Genomic DNA, 18408 nt, shown 5'->3' with positions numbered 1-18408 from the left:
ATGAACGTCATATGTATATTCATGTAACCTCAATAAAAGAGCAGTGTTACGGGGGAGCGGACGAGAGCAACTGGGGTCAAGCGAAGGAACGGCGTTTGTCCGGTTCTCTCCCACTCCAGACTGCTCAGCAGATCGGGAATTTTTAGAGAAGAGCAGGAGGGAGGCGTGTCAAATGAGAGGAAGAGAGCAGTAATAAAACACGGATGTAGAAAAGAGAAGCATAATGTGCACATAACACACAGGAGATGGAAAAAGAGATGACGCCAACGTAAAAAAGAGAAAACAGCGAGGAGCGAGAGAGCATTCGTCCCTTTGACAAATGTTGGAGGTCTTGAGCCTGGAAACAGCAGACCGTCTTTGAAAACAGTATCTTTGAAAGATCTGAGTCACCCACCCCAAACTGCTCATCTGCTGCTGGACACTTCAGTTGCACCTCCACATGCCACCAGTGGAGGGAGCTGCCAAGTTTCACAGCACATGACGCAGCAGGTGTAGTTGCTTTTGGAGAAAGAAGAGAATAAGAGGACAGAACGAAGGCCCACGTCTAGAGGCCTCCCTTCCAGAGCGGTAGCAGAGCCAGTGTTCCTGGTCACGGTGATGGTGTTTGGCTTCATCAGCGGCACGTTGTCGGGGGCGCGGCGCAGCGCCAGGGTGTAGTCGGGAGGGCAGGCGGGCCGCAGGATGTCGTGGGGTCGCAGGGGCTCCATGTCGTGGTGAGCGTCGTGCTCCCAGTCCTTCATCTGCAGGGACATGATCTCCTCCTCCTGGCTGTGAGCCAGGTCGTTGGCGGGGCCGCCCCGCTGAGGGGACAGCCGGTGCCGGCGCATCTCGTGCCGCTTGTCACGCTTGTAGTAAAGGGCGGCGAAGGCCAGGATGTTGAGGAAGAAGAGCGACGCTCCAACTGCAACTGTCACGCTCAGTTCGGTGGAGTAGTCGCGGGTGTGTCTGGGAAAGAGGTCCTGGGGCGGGCGCTCTGAGCCCTCGGGCTCAGGATCTGATGGGAAGGTAGGGTAAGGATGACGAGTGGTTCGAGGAACGTTGTTTCTGGGCCTCATGGTGCCGGGGTCACGGCCTGCGGGGGAGCGCGTAGTGGTGGGAAAGAGCACGTCGTGCAGGCTGTGAAGATGAGGGACTAATTCCAGCCAAAAGGCCACTTTGTTAGCTCTGTAGTTGTCTCTGACACGAGGTTTCAAACCGATGTGAAGGTACTGCTTAAGATATGAAACCAAAGCAAATGTTGGTGAGATGAACCAAGAGCCAGGAAGCGAGTGAGAAATCTAGAGAGGAAAAAAAGTCTTTCAGATAACAGAAGGAGTGACAGGCAGCAGAGAGGAAGCATGACTGCATTATCCAAACATGTCTGTACTGTGACTGTGGTCCGGCTGTGAGGGGTTCGCAGGCCGATCTGTCAGAAACACCGACACTGAGATTGGGAGCCCACTACCTGGGGGATGATAGCATTACTGCCCACAGAGCCTCAAAGGTTAAGGCGCAGACACGCCGTGATGTGGATGAGTGGCTCTCTTTAGCACGCTTGTCTTGTTTGATGCACTTCACTGGGCTCACATGTTACTGATTCCATTCTTTACTCGCATGTTTTAAACGCTTAAAGCACTTTCACAGCTTTTGATATTCTTTTGAAAATTCATGTGAACTCAAGCTGTCAGAATTGTAATGTAAGCTTTGATAATTGTCCACATTTGTCATTTTGACGATTATCCGTTTATTTTAATGAATACAGCAAACAGAAAAAAACTAACAGATCAACAAACGCAGCTCCTAATGAGACAAAACCTGATGATGCTGCAAAATGCAGTTAAGTGAGAGGAGGCTGTAAAATGGAATAACTGAAAAAGTGGCAGTGTACAGAGGTGGCGTCCTCACCCTCTGGGTAGCCGTAGAGGTTGTCAACAAAGCTGGAGATGGTGTAGTCGAACGCCGCAGCTGAGATGCCGTCGTTGTCCTCACTGTCGTCCACAAACTTCAGCCCCTCTCCCTGGTTCACTCCTATCAAGATGTCATAGTTTAGGAGCTCCCCCTGGTGGAGCAAATAAGGAAGAACATGCTGAGTGCTGGGACAGAGCCTGTGTGCATCACAAGTCTACAACAGGAAGTGCAGCTGAAGCACAGCTTTGTGAATTGGCAGCATTTCATTTCCCAGTAAACAAAATAAAGATTAGCTGTTGCCATGAAATTCCTACTATAAACTGTAAATACTGCAATATATGCAGGGTTCATACACATTTTTAGGGTCAAATTCAAGCACTTTTTAAGCACATTCAAGGTCAATTTTCAAGCTTTTCCAGCACATTACCAAAAAAGAAGCATGTTTCACTTTGCATCACCTCAGTAAGACCTTGTAAAAATTCAAACAAATCATCTGAGGTCGATTTAAATGTCTTTTGTTCCCCTTTTGTTAAAAGAGCAGCACACAAAAATACAGAAAAAGGAAACGGTTGCCTTACATGCATATAGTGTACAAACTCAAAAAACACATTCCTCTTAAAAATTAAGATGTGCAAATGTGAACAAATCAACTTGTTAGAGATCTTCATCTCCACTGTAAATAAACAACAAGCCAGAGAACAAGAAAACTGCACCAAACACCACAAACACCAACAAATTAATGTCTTCTCATCAGACATTGAAGCTTCTTTCCTGTGTGACATAAAAAATAAGAGACCGATGTTTGTTTGTTTTTTTAACTAGTTAAGCACCCACGTTCAGTCATCCACCCATTCACGCACACATTCACACACTGGTGATGTAGCTACAGCCACCCTGGGGCGCCACCAGGCCCTCTGACCACCACCAGTAGGCAACGGGTGAAGTGTCTTGCCGGGTGAAGTGTCTTGCCCAAGGACACAACGACCGAGACTGTCCAAGCCGGGGCTCGATTACAAGGCGAACTCCTAACTCTTGAGCCACGATCGCCCAGTGGGGACATGGGGACATTTCAATTTCCAGCAGGAAGCTCCCCCTTTTTGTTAAACCCTTTAGATCAGGGGTCGGCAACCTGCGGCTCTTTAGTCCTTATAGTGCGGCTCCGCGTGGTTTGTGAAAATAAATTAGCTGAAGTGTATTTTATTTATGTTAGTTCTTTTTTTAACTTGTAGTTCTAAATTGGAAGATTATTGTGATTTTGCAATATACAAATAAAATTATATTTTCTTATTTTTTCATCGCTCAAAATAAGCGTCACACTCGCGGAAGCTGGTGTACCCGGCGAAACGCCGTGCATTTATCGAGCCTTTCAACCCCAGATAGGCCAATTATGGCTCTTTGGCTCTTTGAGTCTTAAAGGTTGCTGACCCCTGCTTTAGATGAACAGAGTTTTTTAATTAAATACATAATCTTTAATAAATGTTCTCTTTTATAAAAAGTAGGATAATTAAAAAAACTTTTATTATACCTCTATTGAGTAGAAAAAAAACTGTCTTGTTTTCTGTCGTCTGTTATATAATATTAGTGATGTTTGTGACAATTAATTTCTTAATCGGCTGGACTAACCAATAGTCCACAACCAGGAAACACTGAAATTTTAAGTTAAGTTTGAAAACAGTTTAAAAAAAAATACCCCATTCCAAAATGTCTTGTGACAATCTCATTGGCTTAGGGAGTGATGATGTCATAGATCTTAAGAATCTTAAGTCCTTTGATGTTTTTCCTTAAGTAGGGGTGAGAAACAGCAAGTTTTAGTTCGTTTCAGCAGCATCTGTGTTTGCAGCCTACAAAACGTTCACCACAAGCTCTTCAAAGTCATCGTATAGAAACTCCAACATGTTTCCAAGAAAAAAACAACCAATTCAAAAAGATTACGCCGCCTCTCCTTCCTGGCGTGGCCGGCCAATTTCCCCAAATGGCTCCTCATCCTTCCAAAGGGCGTTAGAGGAGAGTAGGAAGGAAAACTACCTTCTCCAGAAAAAAATGCAACAAATTGAAGAAGAGAAACTTCAACTGGAGGACAAATGTAGACGAATGGAAGCCCAAAATAAAGAGCTGGAAGAAAGACAACAGCGCCAGCCGGACATAAAAATTATTAATGAGGGCTGGGGAATCAAGTTTGCTCAGACCCGAGAGCAGATTGTGCACCTCATTAAAGAAAACAGGCAAAAGAGTGCAGAACTAAAAGAAATGACCAACCAGCTCCAAGACAAGAAAACGATGACTGATAAGATACAACGGGATCTCCAATACATGGACCGAAAAAATCGGCTCCTCCAAAGACAGCTCCATGAAGCTGTGGAAGAAAAGAAAGAATTCCTCCAACAGAAGGAAGAGCAGGACAAAAAGCAACGAGACATGCAGCACGAACTGAAGAGCATGCAGGAAAAATACCGCATGCTGAAAGAAAGCCTGGATGAAACACTGCGCCAAAATAAAGACCTTCTTCAACAGAAAGAGCAACAGCAGGAAAGACTGAAAGAAGGAAAACGTATCGTCCAGGACTTTGAGTCTAAAAATCTAAAACTGCAAGAGTTTTGTAATCAGCTGGAGGACAAAGCAACTAAAGTGGAAGAAGAAAAGGACAAACTGGAGAAACGCTGCTCACAGATGCAGAGAAGGATCGATCAGATAGCGAGAAACAACTCCGAGCTCGTTAAGGGGATTTTGGTGGAATTCAATAACTTGAAGCGTGAAAACACTCAAATGCAGGCGCAAAAACAACAAGAAGACAAAATACATGAAGACCTGCAGCTCACGCTCCAAGAAATCCAGAAAAGAAACGAGCAGTTAGAAGACAAGCACAAAGAGGTCCAACAGAGAAATGCAGACATGCACAAGGACAAGCTGATACAAGAGGCAACATCCAAACAACTCAAAGACAAGCTTGAAGAACAACAAGCAACATTGGAAGAGGTGGAACAAAGATGTGAGAAACTTGAAGAACAAAACGCAGAAACCATCGATGAGCTGAGTAATCTCATCCTGGAGAAAAAAGCGCTCGTGGAAAAGTGCATGAAAAAAAAGAGAAAATGGTTCCACTTGTTCCGGAGGAGAGACGCTACTGCTTCCTCACCTGATGTAGCCTCGTCTTGCTCCACCTCTGTTAACCCCCCCAACCAGTCCCGGCCGTTGACTGTCCCCTCCTGAGCCTGGTTCTGCCGGAGGTTCCTGCCCGTTTAAAGGCAGTTTTTCCTCCCCACTGTCGCCAAGTGCTTGCTCAGAGGGGATTGTTGGGCTTTTCTCTCCTCTGCCTTGTTTCTTCATTTACTTGTTTAACTTTTTTCAACTTATCTAAATAATAAACCAATTAAATTTATCCTTTGAGTATTTTTCATCTCATCTTTACAGAATCTTTCCAAAACATTTTCAAACATTCAGATCTGTCTTTTATTTTCTTCTTGAAGCCTCATAAATGGTGAACTAAAAACCCGGAACATGGTTTGAAACATAGTTTCAGCTGAAACTGGCATAACATGCTGTGTGTGTGTGTGTGTGTGTGTGTGTGTGTGTGTGTGTGTGTGTGTGTGTGTGTGTGTGTGTGTGTGTGTGTGTGTGTGACAGGGTATCACTAGTTAGGTCATCATGTTTAGACTCATTCACTCCAAAATTATTTAGGCCAAATCTTTAAAACAGTGTCATTTCATACACATTTTCAATTCACTTCAATCGCACAAATGCAGAAATAATTATTTGCAGTATCTTATTTATTATGAGAATGTCATGCCTGATCATTTGTACCTACACCACCAAAAATGGGGGCAAAAGGGAGGAGATCATGTTTAATCGGTTATAAGAAAAGGTCAGAAATATAAGTGCCGACATGAGCAGTGTCCACAGAAACCTCTGACTCTCAGCTCAAAGCTCATATAAACCATTTCTACAACCAGCAAACAAACAAAGACACCGAACAGTTAAAAGAGCAGTGACGTCACCACGAATCTGTGGTCAGGTAATATCCATGTTTTGATTGATGATTTTCTGGAGTTAAATGTGAACCGAAGCATATTTTGGGTGTTATATGCTATTAAATACTTTTTAATTTATTTAAAAGTATTTAATAGCATATAACACCCAAAACATGCTGGGTGTGGAAATAAAAAAATCAAAATTTCCTCTGTTTGAGTCACAGTAACTTTGACATAGTAACATTTGCAGTAAGTCCTAAATGTTCACCTTTAAAATCCCTCCCTCTGTTCATTTTGCCCACATCATGTTTCAGTGGTTGGCCTCAGGTTCTTCAGCTTCCTGACAGTCTGAAGTCAGCTGACAGAGTTTCACCTGCTAAATACACAGAAAATCTTGTTAAAGCCGCACAGTTTGCCCAACAGTAATATTCCCATTAAGCCCTTTCTAAACACTTTATAACAATGTGTCATCACTAAATTATAAACTTCTTCTCCAAATCTGCACGACTGCACTTAGTCACAGACTTTATTTAATTGTCCTGCGGCTGCTATCATATATTTTACCAAACAGTTCTTCTCACACAGTCACAGATATATTTCTCTCAATGCAAACTTCACTCATGTCTCAGACAGGAAACTTGAGTTTTTCTTTTTTTTCTGTCCCCACTCATTCAACTAATTTGCATATTGAGTCACATCTCGAGAAGTTGCCCTGACAACAGAAATGCATATTCAAAACATTGCTGCATAATGCAATTATTATTATTTTATTTTTATTTCTACAGTCGTCACTTCTTTTGCTCAATCAGCTGGAAACCACTTCTAATTCACTATTTTAAACCTGCTTTAAGCTTCTAATCCCTGGTTGGTCCTCCCAGTCTCTTTTTCCTTGTCACAAAAGTCGCTCTATTGTCCTGCAACTTCCTGAGTTATTCCTCAGCTTCAGCCTTTAAGTGTGTTAAATCTACACCATTCAGCATTTATGTCATGTATTCACATTCATGAGTGTAAGCATGTCTTCATTGCGTGTATGTTGTGTGTTCATATTAATATTGAGTGTAAGCTGGTCTTCGTTGCCTCGATGTGTTTTTATAATCAGATTTAATTCCTGCATCTTTGCGCTGAACTGTGGATTCAAACTGTCTCACTTCTGATTCTCTCCAAAAACAATTTCACATGTGACAATTTCTACATGTGTGTTTTCTATTTTTCTATTCATTTATGTATTATTAGTTTATTTATTTCTTTATCTCTCTCTCTCTCTTACTTTTTTTATTTACCTTTCTGTTGTGATGCTCTGGATGTTTCTAAACCCACAAATTCAGCCTCAATGTTCAACCCAACTTTCCTATGCTGTCACTTTAACACGTCCAGCCTTCACCTCTCACCGGTCCTCGTCCCCTCTTCTCTCAACTTCCTGTGTGGCCTCCCAAATCAAACACAGGCCCAAATCAGCTGTTTCTTCTTCTCTCTTCCTCTTTTCAGTCTTTTCTTGGCGCTTAACTCCCAGCATGGCAAATATGAACTCAGACTGTCCCATCCAGTGGTTTCACACAGTCATGTCACTGGTACACTTTCCAGCTTGTAATTCAGAGCGCATGTTTCCATCAACATACATGCTGCTGGACCCTTCAGTGTTTTAGGTCAGGTGCACTGTCTTTTTGCCTGCAGTTAATTCTTCAAGTCCACGGTGTTGTTCTGTCTGTCTTCTCTCTTCATCAGGAGATTAACTGTCCTTTAAGCTTCTTCTCAGGATAAGGACAGGATGAGAGGTGAAGCTGTGACATTTTAAATCAAAGCCTGTTTTCCTCCCAATTCTGTTAATCTATCATTTTTCTGCTGTATTCTTCCAGGAGGTTGAGCAAGTCCATGGGCACCTGTATTAACACACTAAGACATTTATTTAATATCATTTTCATTACTATTACTTTGCACTTTCATTCTCTAATTCCTCTGTTTTCATTTTGAAACGTCTCTCACAAGCTCACAAGCTATATTCAGACTTCCTGCTTCACTTCCTGCCAGACACACACTGCGATTGGTTTATAAAGGCCTCTCTTATTAAAATACATAAAACAATCTAATCAGAAAATAAGCACTAAGAATATATATTTATCTTGTAACATTGTTTAAGTTAATGAACAATTGTGTTGAAAACTGAGATTACAATATCAATCAAGATAATTATAATGATGGTTTTTGCTGTAATTAATTGTTGTAATTAATGTTGATGTTTACATGATCGAAATAACTTGAACACAAACACAAACAAACAAAGAGGAAGACCGCACCGGAAGGAAACAACTACAAGTCCCAGCATCCTCTGTGTTTAGGGAGCAGCAGTGAAAGTGAAAGCAGGAGGAGGAAGGTGGATCTGAGGCAGGTGAGTGTTTACATGAATATGTTTCTTCTTATGACATAAAATAATTCCACGCTGTTCGTGTCTGTGGGTGAAATGTGAGGCCGGTCGGCTCCTCTGAGCGCTGGTTTCCTGTAAGTAGAGAGGAAGTGAGTTTAGCTGAGCCTCCGTTTAGTGTGAGAGAGCAGGAGGAGAGTGAGAGCTGTGCTGAGGCAGGGTGAGTGTTAACACCGCTCTGACATTACTGTGTCTCTGTGGCGGGAACAACAGGCTCCGTCAGTGGAGGCAAAAATAATCAGACTTTGGTTTTTCAGAGGAAACAACTTTATGTCGGAAGTTCCCGCACGCTCATTGGATAACGATGTGTCAATCTCGAGCTATTAGCCAATGAGCGTGCGGATTCACAGAAAGACCCGCCTTTATCACGGGACTTTAAAAACTACAATGGCGACAGAAACTCCGTGAGTGGAGTTCAGGGTGACGTTATGAAACTGTGACGTTTGAGCCACTTCCTGTTGAACGTGAAACTGATGGTTTCTGGTGTTTGGGTCTGTTTTTCTGTATTTATGCAGATAAAGTGTAAACTCAGATGAATTATACCATCAAATGTTAAAGGAAAATATCAGGATGAGTGTCTGTGAGCTGAGAAGGACGTGAAGCGAGCAGTTTATCCCAGAGCTGAAGCTGCTCTGTGTGCAGAGATGAGCTCAGATTCCTGCTGTGATTGATCAACAGTCACAGAAATGTAGACTTGTAGTTATTACTGCAGTATGGTCACAGCAGATACTGATAAACATGTATTATGAGGATGGATGATCAAGTTTCTCACTCTCTCCTTTAAATCTCAGTTTTTTCTTCTTCACAGTTTATCTGTTAATTTATTAATGAATAACACTGAAAGAGTTTCTGTTATATTTCCCCTTGAACATCAGCTTATTAGGGCGGCATTAGGAAATAGCCCCCCTCCAAAGAATGAATAAATGAATGATGATGATAATAAAATGATTCAAAAGCAGAGCTCAGAGTGGTAGAATGGTCAAACATGGATCCACGGGTGGTTCAACTGCATTTGGTGACGTGACCAAAGCAAATCTTTCAAATAATCCCACCATCAACGGGATGTTGTCTCCTTTACTACGGTTACTTTACTTGGTCACCGTGTGAATTTCTTTGAAATGAACCAAATTCTTTTATTTGTCGGTTGTTGCATATTTAACCTCTACAGTCAGGAAAGGAGGAGATGAGGCCTCAACAATGTTGGGTTGTAGCTGTGGTTCAGGTTAGAGTGAGTGTCCATGGAATAAATGTAAGTCAGTGAACTGGAAACATGACTGTGTTCAAACTTTGTTTCCTTTTTCTAATGAGTCTAATCAAAGGTGGACAGAAGTATCTCCACTGTGACTTTTCTGTGTCACCATCAGAGCTTCTGCACAGTGTTTCTGGGGCAGATAACATTGCAGCATTATGGAGACATTATGGAGACAAAAAGAAAAGCGTCTGGACTTCTTTAAGTTAAACTTAAAGAAGTCCAGACGCTTTTCTTGGACTGTTGGTTTCAGTGTTGAGTCTCATTCACACACTCCCTCAGGCTCTTCACACACTGATATGCTGACATAAACACACTCCTGTGTGCTTCACACACACACTGAGGACCATCTACAGACTGTGAGCTCCGTCTTCTTTGTCTTTGGAGCCGAACTCTGACAAAGTTAGGAACAAAACTTTCTCCAGCGTGTGAACTTTCCTCCTAGACTCAGTCTGAGCAGTCAGACCACATATTTCTAAAGCAGCACATGAAGGTGTGGCTCACACACACACAGGTGAAGGAAACAGCTGCAGTATTAAAAACTGCTTCACTGTCTACAAATATATGAACTGAATGTTTCTTTCAGGCTGTAAAAACCTTGTTTATCCTCCATTACAGTCCTGCATTCAGAGCATTACTTCTGTTATATTAGTACATGTATTTTATTCTGATGAACACATGAAACTCTGAGCTGGATTGAATCCATTGAATCAGAGTCCAGGACTCAGACTAAACACACTGAATGTGTCCTGAGCTCGGCCGCTGTTCCACAGTAACTGCTGTCAGAGTCACTGTTACTGAGTTAGCTTAGCTAGCAGAGCAGCTAGCAGTTAGAGTATGAACTCTGTAAGCAGTCAGCTCGGTCCTGGACATGGTTACTGACATAAAGCTGCTCTCTGCAGCCATGTTTGACCTGCTGCTTTGTAGGACTACAGTAATGGAGGATTTGGAGGCTGAACTGGGCTCTGTGACACTTTTTGTAGTGAACTGATGAAAGCTGTGTCTCAGATGGATGTTAGTCCAACACATCAGACACGACCTCTGCAGCTCTCAGTTGATGTGCACATGAATGATTTGTTTCCTCTGCAGGTGAAGGTAGAAAGTGTGTGTGAGCTGATGTGAACTGAGCAGCATGGATCAGTGTGAGGACAGAGAGGAGGGAGTCCCTCCCTCTAAAAGCACTCTGTGTGGGGAACATGAGAGCCAGACCAAAGCTCAGAGGTGAGATGACCATCTCTAACTGTCCATGACTCTTCTCCATGTCACAGCTCAGCACTCACATCACTGCTCCATCATTATTCACACTCATACCTCTGTGTGTGTTGTTTTAAAGCCCAGAGCTGTGGGGCGTACCAGGCTCAGCTGGACATAACCCTGAAACTAATCCAGAGCCTGGACCTGAACCCAGCTGTGTTTCCTTAAAGAGCAACGAGTCGAAGGATGTTGCTGTAAACTTTAACAAAAGACTGTTATGTGACAAAGAGTAAGTACATTATTTTTATGAGATTGTTCATCATGTCTTTAATTTAATGTTTCCAGTTTTTCTTCCTATCTCATGAAGCTGTGACATTTATTGTTTTTCTTTTAGGATCAATAAGAGGCCAGAATCTCCTGGACCTGAACCCAGCTGTGTTTCCTTAAAGAGCAACGTGTCGAAGGATGTTGGTGTTTACTTTAAAGGCTGTTCTTCTGCTGCTGAGAGGTAATGTGTGTCTAGATGTTGTTCCTGACTCTGTATTTTTGAATAAATCCTCATGTTTAATATCAGCTCAGCTCTTTTTCACACATTTCTATGTTGGTATGTGAAGCGGTGTGTGTTGGAGTGTTTCCACAAACACAGCAGTCAGAGTGGAAAGAGTGGATGTTGTAGGAGGTGTTTGTGTAGTGAAGAGGCTGAGTGTCTGTAGGACTCCAGCTGCTCCAGCAGGTGTCTCCTTTGTGCTTTGCTTCAAACACAGTGTAGGGAGGAGCTTCCACTCAGGTGTTTCAGGTGTTGCTGGATGGAGGAGGACAAATAGTTTTTCCCTTCAGTGACACTTCAGCAGCTCAATGTTCTGGGAGATGTTTGTCTTTATGAAGGTTTATGGATTCTTGTTCTTACTTTGGTTAAACTGAGCAATACATTTTCCATCTAACATTTAAAGTAAATTTCCAGGTGAATAAAAGATCTGCAGCTGCAGCCTCTGTGATGTTTCACAGTCTGAAAGTAACAAATTCAACCAGAGTTCAAACAAAGGCTTAATATACGTGTGTGTTTGATATAATGCCAACAAGTACAAATAGGTGTTCTTACAGGTCTTAATCACAGAGCTCTGATAAGTCTGGTGACTTTCACACTCAGCAATTTTGCTGCCTTTTATTTTATATTGGCCTTTTTAAAGCCCTTCAAAGTCTCCCACATTCATACAGAGCTTTTAACACCAAACTCCTTTACAGTCCTTCTCCTCTCACACACGATCACACGACTGATTTGTCTGCAGCAGCTGTGTTACTGCTAGTATTTTATTATGTGTGTAATCTCCAAATATTGTTCCTGTGGTTTAGTTTGACTTCCTTCTGCAAACTCAGCTGCTCTGTTGCTGATACACGTCTCCATGAATATGATTGATCAGATGCTGCCAACACCATGTGTTTCATGTGAGCGCTCAGCTGAAACCCTGGGTTGACTTATCGAGTTAATAACAAGCTTCACGTGACTGTGAATGCTAAAGTGAATCCAGATAAAGGAAAGAGACCCTGCTAATGTTGGACTCACTTCTTAGTGTAGATCCCAGGAGGAAGTTCAACATAGCCATTCTTTGTGCTAGCTCGACCAAACCTGAGACCACAGTGCAGGATAATGATTATCATCTGTCTCTGTCAAGGACATTTAAAATCCACAAATAACAAACATAATTATATTTGATCATTAAAAATATGTTTTCACTTAAAAAAGCATGAGCACACTGGTGGATTACAGAAACATGAAAACTCGTTAACAGTAAAGTTAATTTAGACGTAAACAAAGTGTCAAACATACTTAAGTAGAAGGACTGATGTTTGTGTTAAAATACCCTCTTAAAGCTGAAATACTGATTCAACTTCTTTACTCAAGTAAAGGTAAAAGAGTCCAGGCTCTGAAATGTACTCACAGTATTAAAGTAAAAACGCCATCTTTGAAGGAAATTTCTGCCAGTTTTTGAGCAAAGTTACCTGAATTTCTACCTCCAACATTAATATGAGAAAATTATCTGAACTTTTATTCTAATGAATTTAATCAGCTTGAACATTTTATAGCACAAAAGTAGAAAAAACCCAAAGGGAATCAAAAATAGCTCCGTTTGCTGTTGCCTGCATTGTAGATGGGCGGCTTTGCCTCAACACCTAAACAGGAAAATGAGTTTAGTCAAGTATTAAAGTGGGATTGAAGAGGTGAGGAAACCAGAGATCAGGTGTTGTGGTGCAGCATGGTCACAAGAATCATTTAGAAATGGGTCGAAATATTTTCTCTTCTAGATTTTTTGCACACAGTCTGATGTGCTGCTGCTCTGAGGTTTACTGCTCTCTGTGCAGTTAGAAAACTGTGAGGTACAAGTAGATTTGACACAAGTTATAATGGCTGATTTCCATATAACGGTGGAATACAGGGACTTAATCGTTAAGTTAGAAGAAAGTTTGAAGCCTAATCTTGAAAGTAGAGATAGTGTCTGTCTCCTGAATCCAAACTGGAAGCTGGTTCCACAGAAGAGGGGCCTGAAAACTGAAGGCTCTGCCTCCCATTCTACTTTTAAATACTCTAGGAACAACAAGTAGGCCTGCAGAGCGAGAGCGAAGTGCTCTAATAGGGTGATATGGTACTACAAGGTCATTAAGATAAGATGGGGCCTGATTATTTAAGACCTTGTATGTGAGGAGCAGGATTTTGAATTCTGGATTTAACAGGAAGCCAATGAAGGGAAGCCAAAACAGGAGAAATCTGCTCTCTCTTTCTAGTCCCTGTCAGGACTCTTGCTGCAGCATTTTGGATTAGCTGAAGGCTTTTCAGTGAGTTTTTTGGACTTCCTGATAATAATGAATTACAGTCGTCCAGCCTGGAAGTAATAAATGCATGAACTAGTTTTTCAGCGTCACTCTGAGACAGGATATTTCTAACTTTAGAGATGTTGCACAAATGGAAGAAAGCAGTCTTACATATTTGTTTAATATGTGCATTGAAGGACATGTCCTGGTCAAAAATGACTCCAAGGTTCCTCACAGTGTTACTGGAGGCCAAGGTAATGCCATCCAGAGTAAGAATCTGCTTAGAGACCATATTTCTAAGATTTTCAGGGCCGAGTATAATAACCTCAGTTTGATCTGAATGAAGAAGCAGAAAGTTAGCGGCCATCCAGGTCTTTATGTCTTTAAGACATTCCTGCAGTTTAACTCATTGGTGTGTGTTATCTGGCTTCATGGACAGATAGAGCTGGGTGTGCTATGTCTTCTGATGAGGCTGCCTTGGTGATTTCAACATCCATGTCTGCTGTGACTTTAAACTTCTGGTCAAGGACTTTTTAAATATTATTGACTCTTTTAACTTGACCCAGTGGGTTACTGGTCCCACGCATGAAAAAGGTCACACACTAGACTTGGAGCTTTCCCACGGGCGGGATGTGTGCGTCACTGAAATATCTGAGTTGGGCATCTCTGATCATTTTCCTGTGTTGTTCACTCTGACACTGCGCTGCTCAGTAGATAAGCCGTACGGCTGGGTCTAGGGATGCTTTTTAAGTAAAGGTTTAACTACAGCCAGCTAGAGATGGGTACCGTTTACATTTGAAAACCTGCTAAATCAGAATCAGTTGCTGATGATGGCTTTTTTCTTTTACATCAATCACGTATAATCTTAACTCAAAGTGAACATAGACTTGATTGAAGTAACTCAGATCAGCCAATTCAAAATGCTAATTCAATCAACTCTGAGTTCATGGCTAGACTCAGTTTGTTGGCCCTGCACCTTAAAACTATTCCCTCTTTGTCCCTCATGTTTTTTGGATATTGTTTTCACATCTTATGTCACGGCTAGCGGGACGAGCCATGTTGAATTTAATAAAGGACCCAAGATGCCGACACTGCTGTGAAGTGAGTGAGCTTTATTGAAACGGTGAAGTGCAGTGGAGATGGCCTGTGCAGAAGCTAAGATAACCTCTACTGAAAAAAACAAAAAACTAACCTGAAACCTTAAACGGAGGCACGGGGAGACAACACAGACGAACCAGCAACAAGCAGGAGAAAACAAAGGGCTCATATACACAAAAGAGCCATCAGGGAATGAGAAAAGGGAGACACAGCAGGATTCATTGGACATAACCAGACAAGGGGAAGCAAAAGTAGACACACTGGCTGTGTCCCAATTCAGGGTCTGCACGCTTGAAGTATGCGCACTACGCGTACTACGTACAGTGCGTACTATAAGTACGAGAAGTGCGGAAGTGAGAGGCTTATGAAATGGGACGGTCTAGCCTTCGCCGTGCTGCTCAGGTTGCCTAGCAACCATGATACTAACCGCGAGAAACGTTACATACAGCATTGTTTGACAGAAATGAAGGAGAAAAAATGTTTTGTTGGTCATTCATTTTTGTCATGATGTTACAGGCCTTCGATGGGGTCTGTTTTTAAACTGTTTTTTTAACAGAAAAGCAGAGACAGGAGACATCAGTTGCGTTCGGTCTGCAGGCTCTTCCTCGTCTGAGGCCGAGACGCGTTGCAACAGCCTATCGCACTCACCACTATCTCCCCCTTGTGGCAATGCCACGCAATTACATTGTCCATAACGCTAAATGAAAAGTGCAATACCACCATAAAATCAGGTCTTTTACATCAAAAACAATTCACAACAAAATTACAATTGTGACCATACACTTGTGGGCGTCACACACTCCCCAACAAAAAGAAAATGGCTCCTGACATTTAACCTCTTACCCTTTAAAACTCATTATACTCATTACTCAAACAACTCAAATCACATCCCCTTCCCACATACCCACATTCCTTGTGTACTAACATGTATAGATTGGGCAGTTATAATATACAGGGAAGGTGCCTGGGTGTGCACAGTGAGATGTTGGAATGCGATATGGCACTAGGGGGAAGTAAGGTAACAGGGGATATGGTGGCATGGTGTAGTGTGTTGTGTTTGGTGACTCGTGCACTTCAGCACAACTGACTGATGGATGCACCCAGAGAGAGGGCTGGCCAAGGGTGTCATATGTGAAATGTGTAACAGGCCGTCGTTCTCTAGTAGACCTTCTTAGAACTGATTCATTAGTCGGCGGGGCCACGTTAGGTGTATACTGTGCCCTTTCTGAAAGCGGCAGTCCAACTTCTCCTTCGTCGACTGTGAAAGGCACTTCAGTGACTCCTGATTCCTGTACCCTCTCATGTTCCTCCTCTCCCATGTCGTTGTCAAGTTCAGTGCTTTGGTGTCCACCATCTTGTTCCATTCCTTGTTCCCTCAATTCATCTGTTGCTTCTGTTGGCTGAGGTGCTCCACAGTTGACCACTCTGCTGAACTCAGCTGTTCCTCTTGGGGGTCCAACAGTATGGTTACAGGTATGTAGTGCATCCTCTTTGTTCCCACTTCTCAAATCATACCTCAACTCATAATACATGGAACTCTCATCCTCATCGGAGCTTGCGTCAGAGTGGGGTTGAAACTCTGTCTCTCCTTGAGCTGGTTTTGGTTTCTTTTTCTTGACGGCGGATGGCCCGTCCCCCTTATCTACAGCAGGCAAGTCCACAGGAAGCTCATTGACAAGATGCAATAGATTGCGATGCAGAACACGCACTTTCTTCCCCTTTGCCTCTGAGGTCACTCTGTACACTGGGCTGTCATTGATCTGTTCCTTCACCACATAAATGGTGTTCTCCCAGTAGGACCTTAACTTGCCAGGACCACCCCTCTCAGTCAGGTTCCGCACTAGTACTCTGTCTCCAGGTTGGAGTACCACTCCTTTCAAATGCCGGTCATAGTGTTTCTTTCCACGATCACTTGACTTTTGGCTGTTTCCAGATGCAATCCTGTAAGCCTCAGTCATTCGTTCTTTCCATTTCTCAGCATAAGCTCTTGCAGTTTGTGGCTCTCCATCAGTAACCAACTTGAACAGGAGGTCTACTGGCATTTGTGGATGTTGACCAAAAAGCAGAAAGAATGGCGAGTAACCCGTTGCTTCATGGCGAGTGCAATTGTACGCATGAACCATCTGTGGGAGATATTCTCTCCATCTTTCTTTTTTTTCTTCACTCAGGGTCCTCAGCATCTGCAAGATGGTAAAATTAAAGCGTTCAGCTGGGTTGCCCTGAGGGTGGTACGGAGTTGTTCGAGAGTGCCCCACATTGCTCAACTGTTGTAGAGTCCGGAAAAGCTCGTTCTCGAACTCCCGCCCCTGATCATGGTGCAGCCTTAAAGGGTAGCCAAACCTGGGGATATAATCACTGAAAATCCTTTCAGCTGCAGTTTTGCCACTCTTGTTGCGGGTTGGATAGGCCTGGGCATACCTAGTAAAGTGGTCTACCACAACTAGGATATACTGATATCCGCCCCTGCTTGGCTCTAAGTGGAGGTAATCAACTGAAACCAATTCCATTGGTGAGCTTGTGGTAATGCTGGACATGGGAGCTCGGACATGTGTCACCGGTTTCTTCTGTTTGATGCACGGACACTGCTGGGTGACATAGGCTTCGATGTCTCGCCTCATGTATGGCCAGTAGAACCGTTGCCTCGCCAGGCTGAGAACTCTTTCTACCCCGACATGCCCCATGTCATCATGCAGATGTTTCAGGACCAGGGATTTGAAGCTAGCTGGTAAGACTAGTTGGCGCTTTTCTGCAGTCTTGCGATACAGAACTCCTTCTTCTAAGCTCAGCTTTGTCCACTCATGCATCATTTTCCTTGCCGGACCTCTCACATTCCGTCTCATGTCATCTGTCAGCTTTTGATCTGAGTCTTTCATTTTCATGATCTCACCTATCGCAGGATCTGCTCTTTGAGCCCTTTGTAGTTCATCCAAATTGATGGGCGTGACCATTTCTTGGATTACTGGTTCAAGCTGGTCACCTTGCGCTAAAACCAGAGCAGCGATCCATGCGACATCTCCATGCTTGCCTGCTCCACATCCCTCCCAAGTAGCGGCAACAGCTTCTTTGGAGAGCTCTTTTGTACATTCAGTGACGTATCTGTCAATGTCAAGGGGACTCCTCGACAGGGTGTCTGCGTCAACATTTACTTTGCCAGGTCTGTACCTTATATCAAACCTGAAATCTGATAGCTCTCCCACCCATCTGAACCCAACCGCATTCAACTTGGCGGTACTCATGACATAAGTTAAGGGATTGTTGTCTGTGTAGATGGTAAAATACGGGGCATAGAACAAGTAATCCCTGAACTTCTCGCAGACAGCCCACTTGAGGGCGAGAAACTCAAGCTTGCCCGAGTGGAGTCTGTAATTCTTTTCAGCCGGTGTCAGTGTTCGGGAGCCGTATCCAATCACTCTTAGCTTCCCACTCTGATGTTGGTAGAGAACGGCCCCAAGTCCTTTATCAGATGCGTCTGTATGTAGGACGAAGGGAAGCTCAAAATCCGGGTAGGCAAGTACAGGGGGGTTTACCAACATATCAATCAACTTACACAGGGCACCCTGGTGCTTCTCTGCCCACTCAACTGGTGTTTTGGATGGTAACTGTGCGCCTTTCCCCTTCTGTCCTGTAACCTTCCCCAGAAGATGCTCCTCTTTGGTTTTCTTGGGTTGCAAAAGCTCATAGATGGGTTTTGCTATTCTCGAGAAATCCTGGATATATGAGCGATAGTAACTCAGAAACCCAGCAATCCTCCTCACATCTCCCACTGTGGCAGGTGTCTCCTTTTTCAGGGCGTA

At 43.1% G+C, this 18408-nt stretch overlaps 1 protein-coding gene and 1 pseudogene across 1 annotated transcript in view; both read left to right on the top strand.

The window, feature by feature from the left end:
- Positions 1-18408, top strand: part of LOC146577727 (protein NLRC3-like) — a 620451-nt gene that overhangs the window by 243508 nt on the left and 358535 nt on the right. The window lies entirely within an intron of this gene.
- LOC146577734 (uncharacterized) lies at positions 3781-4918 on the top strand (annotated as a pseudogene).

The sequence above is a fragment of the Mchenga conophoros genome, linkage group LG3, assembly GCF_057382185.1.
Source record: "Mchenga conophoros isolate Kocher_MC1m ecotype Shallow Benthic linkage group LG3, M_conophoros_male_GT1.1, whole genome shotgun sequence".
In the NCBI taxonomy this organism is placed as follows: domain Eukaryota; kingdom Metazoa; phylum Chordata; class Actinopteri; order Cichliformes; family Cichlidae; genus Mchenga; species Mchenga conophoros.
This window is presented reverse-complemented; position numbering and strand designations above follow the sequence as displayed.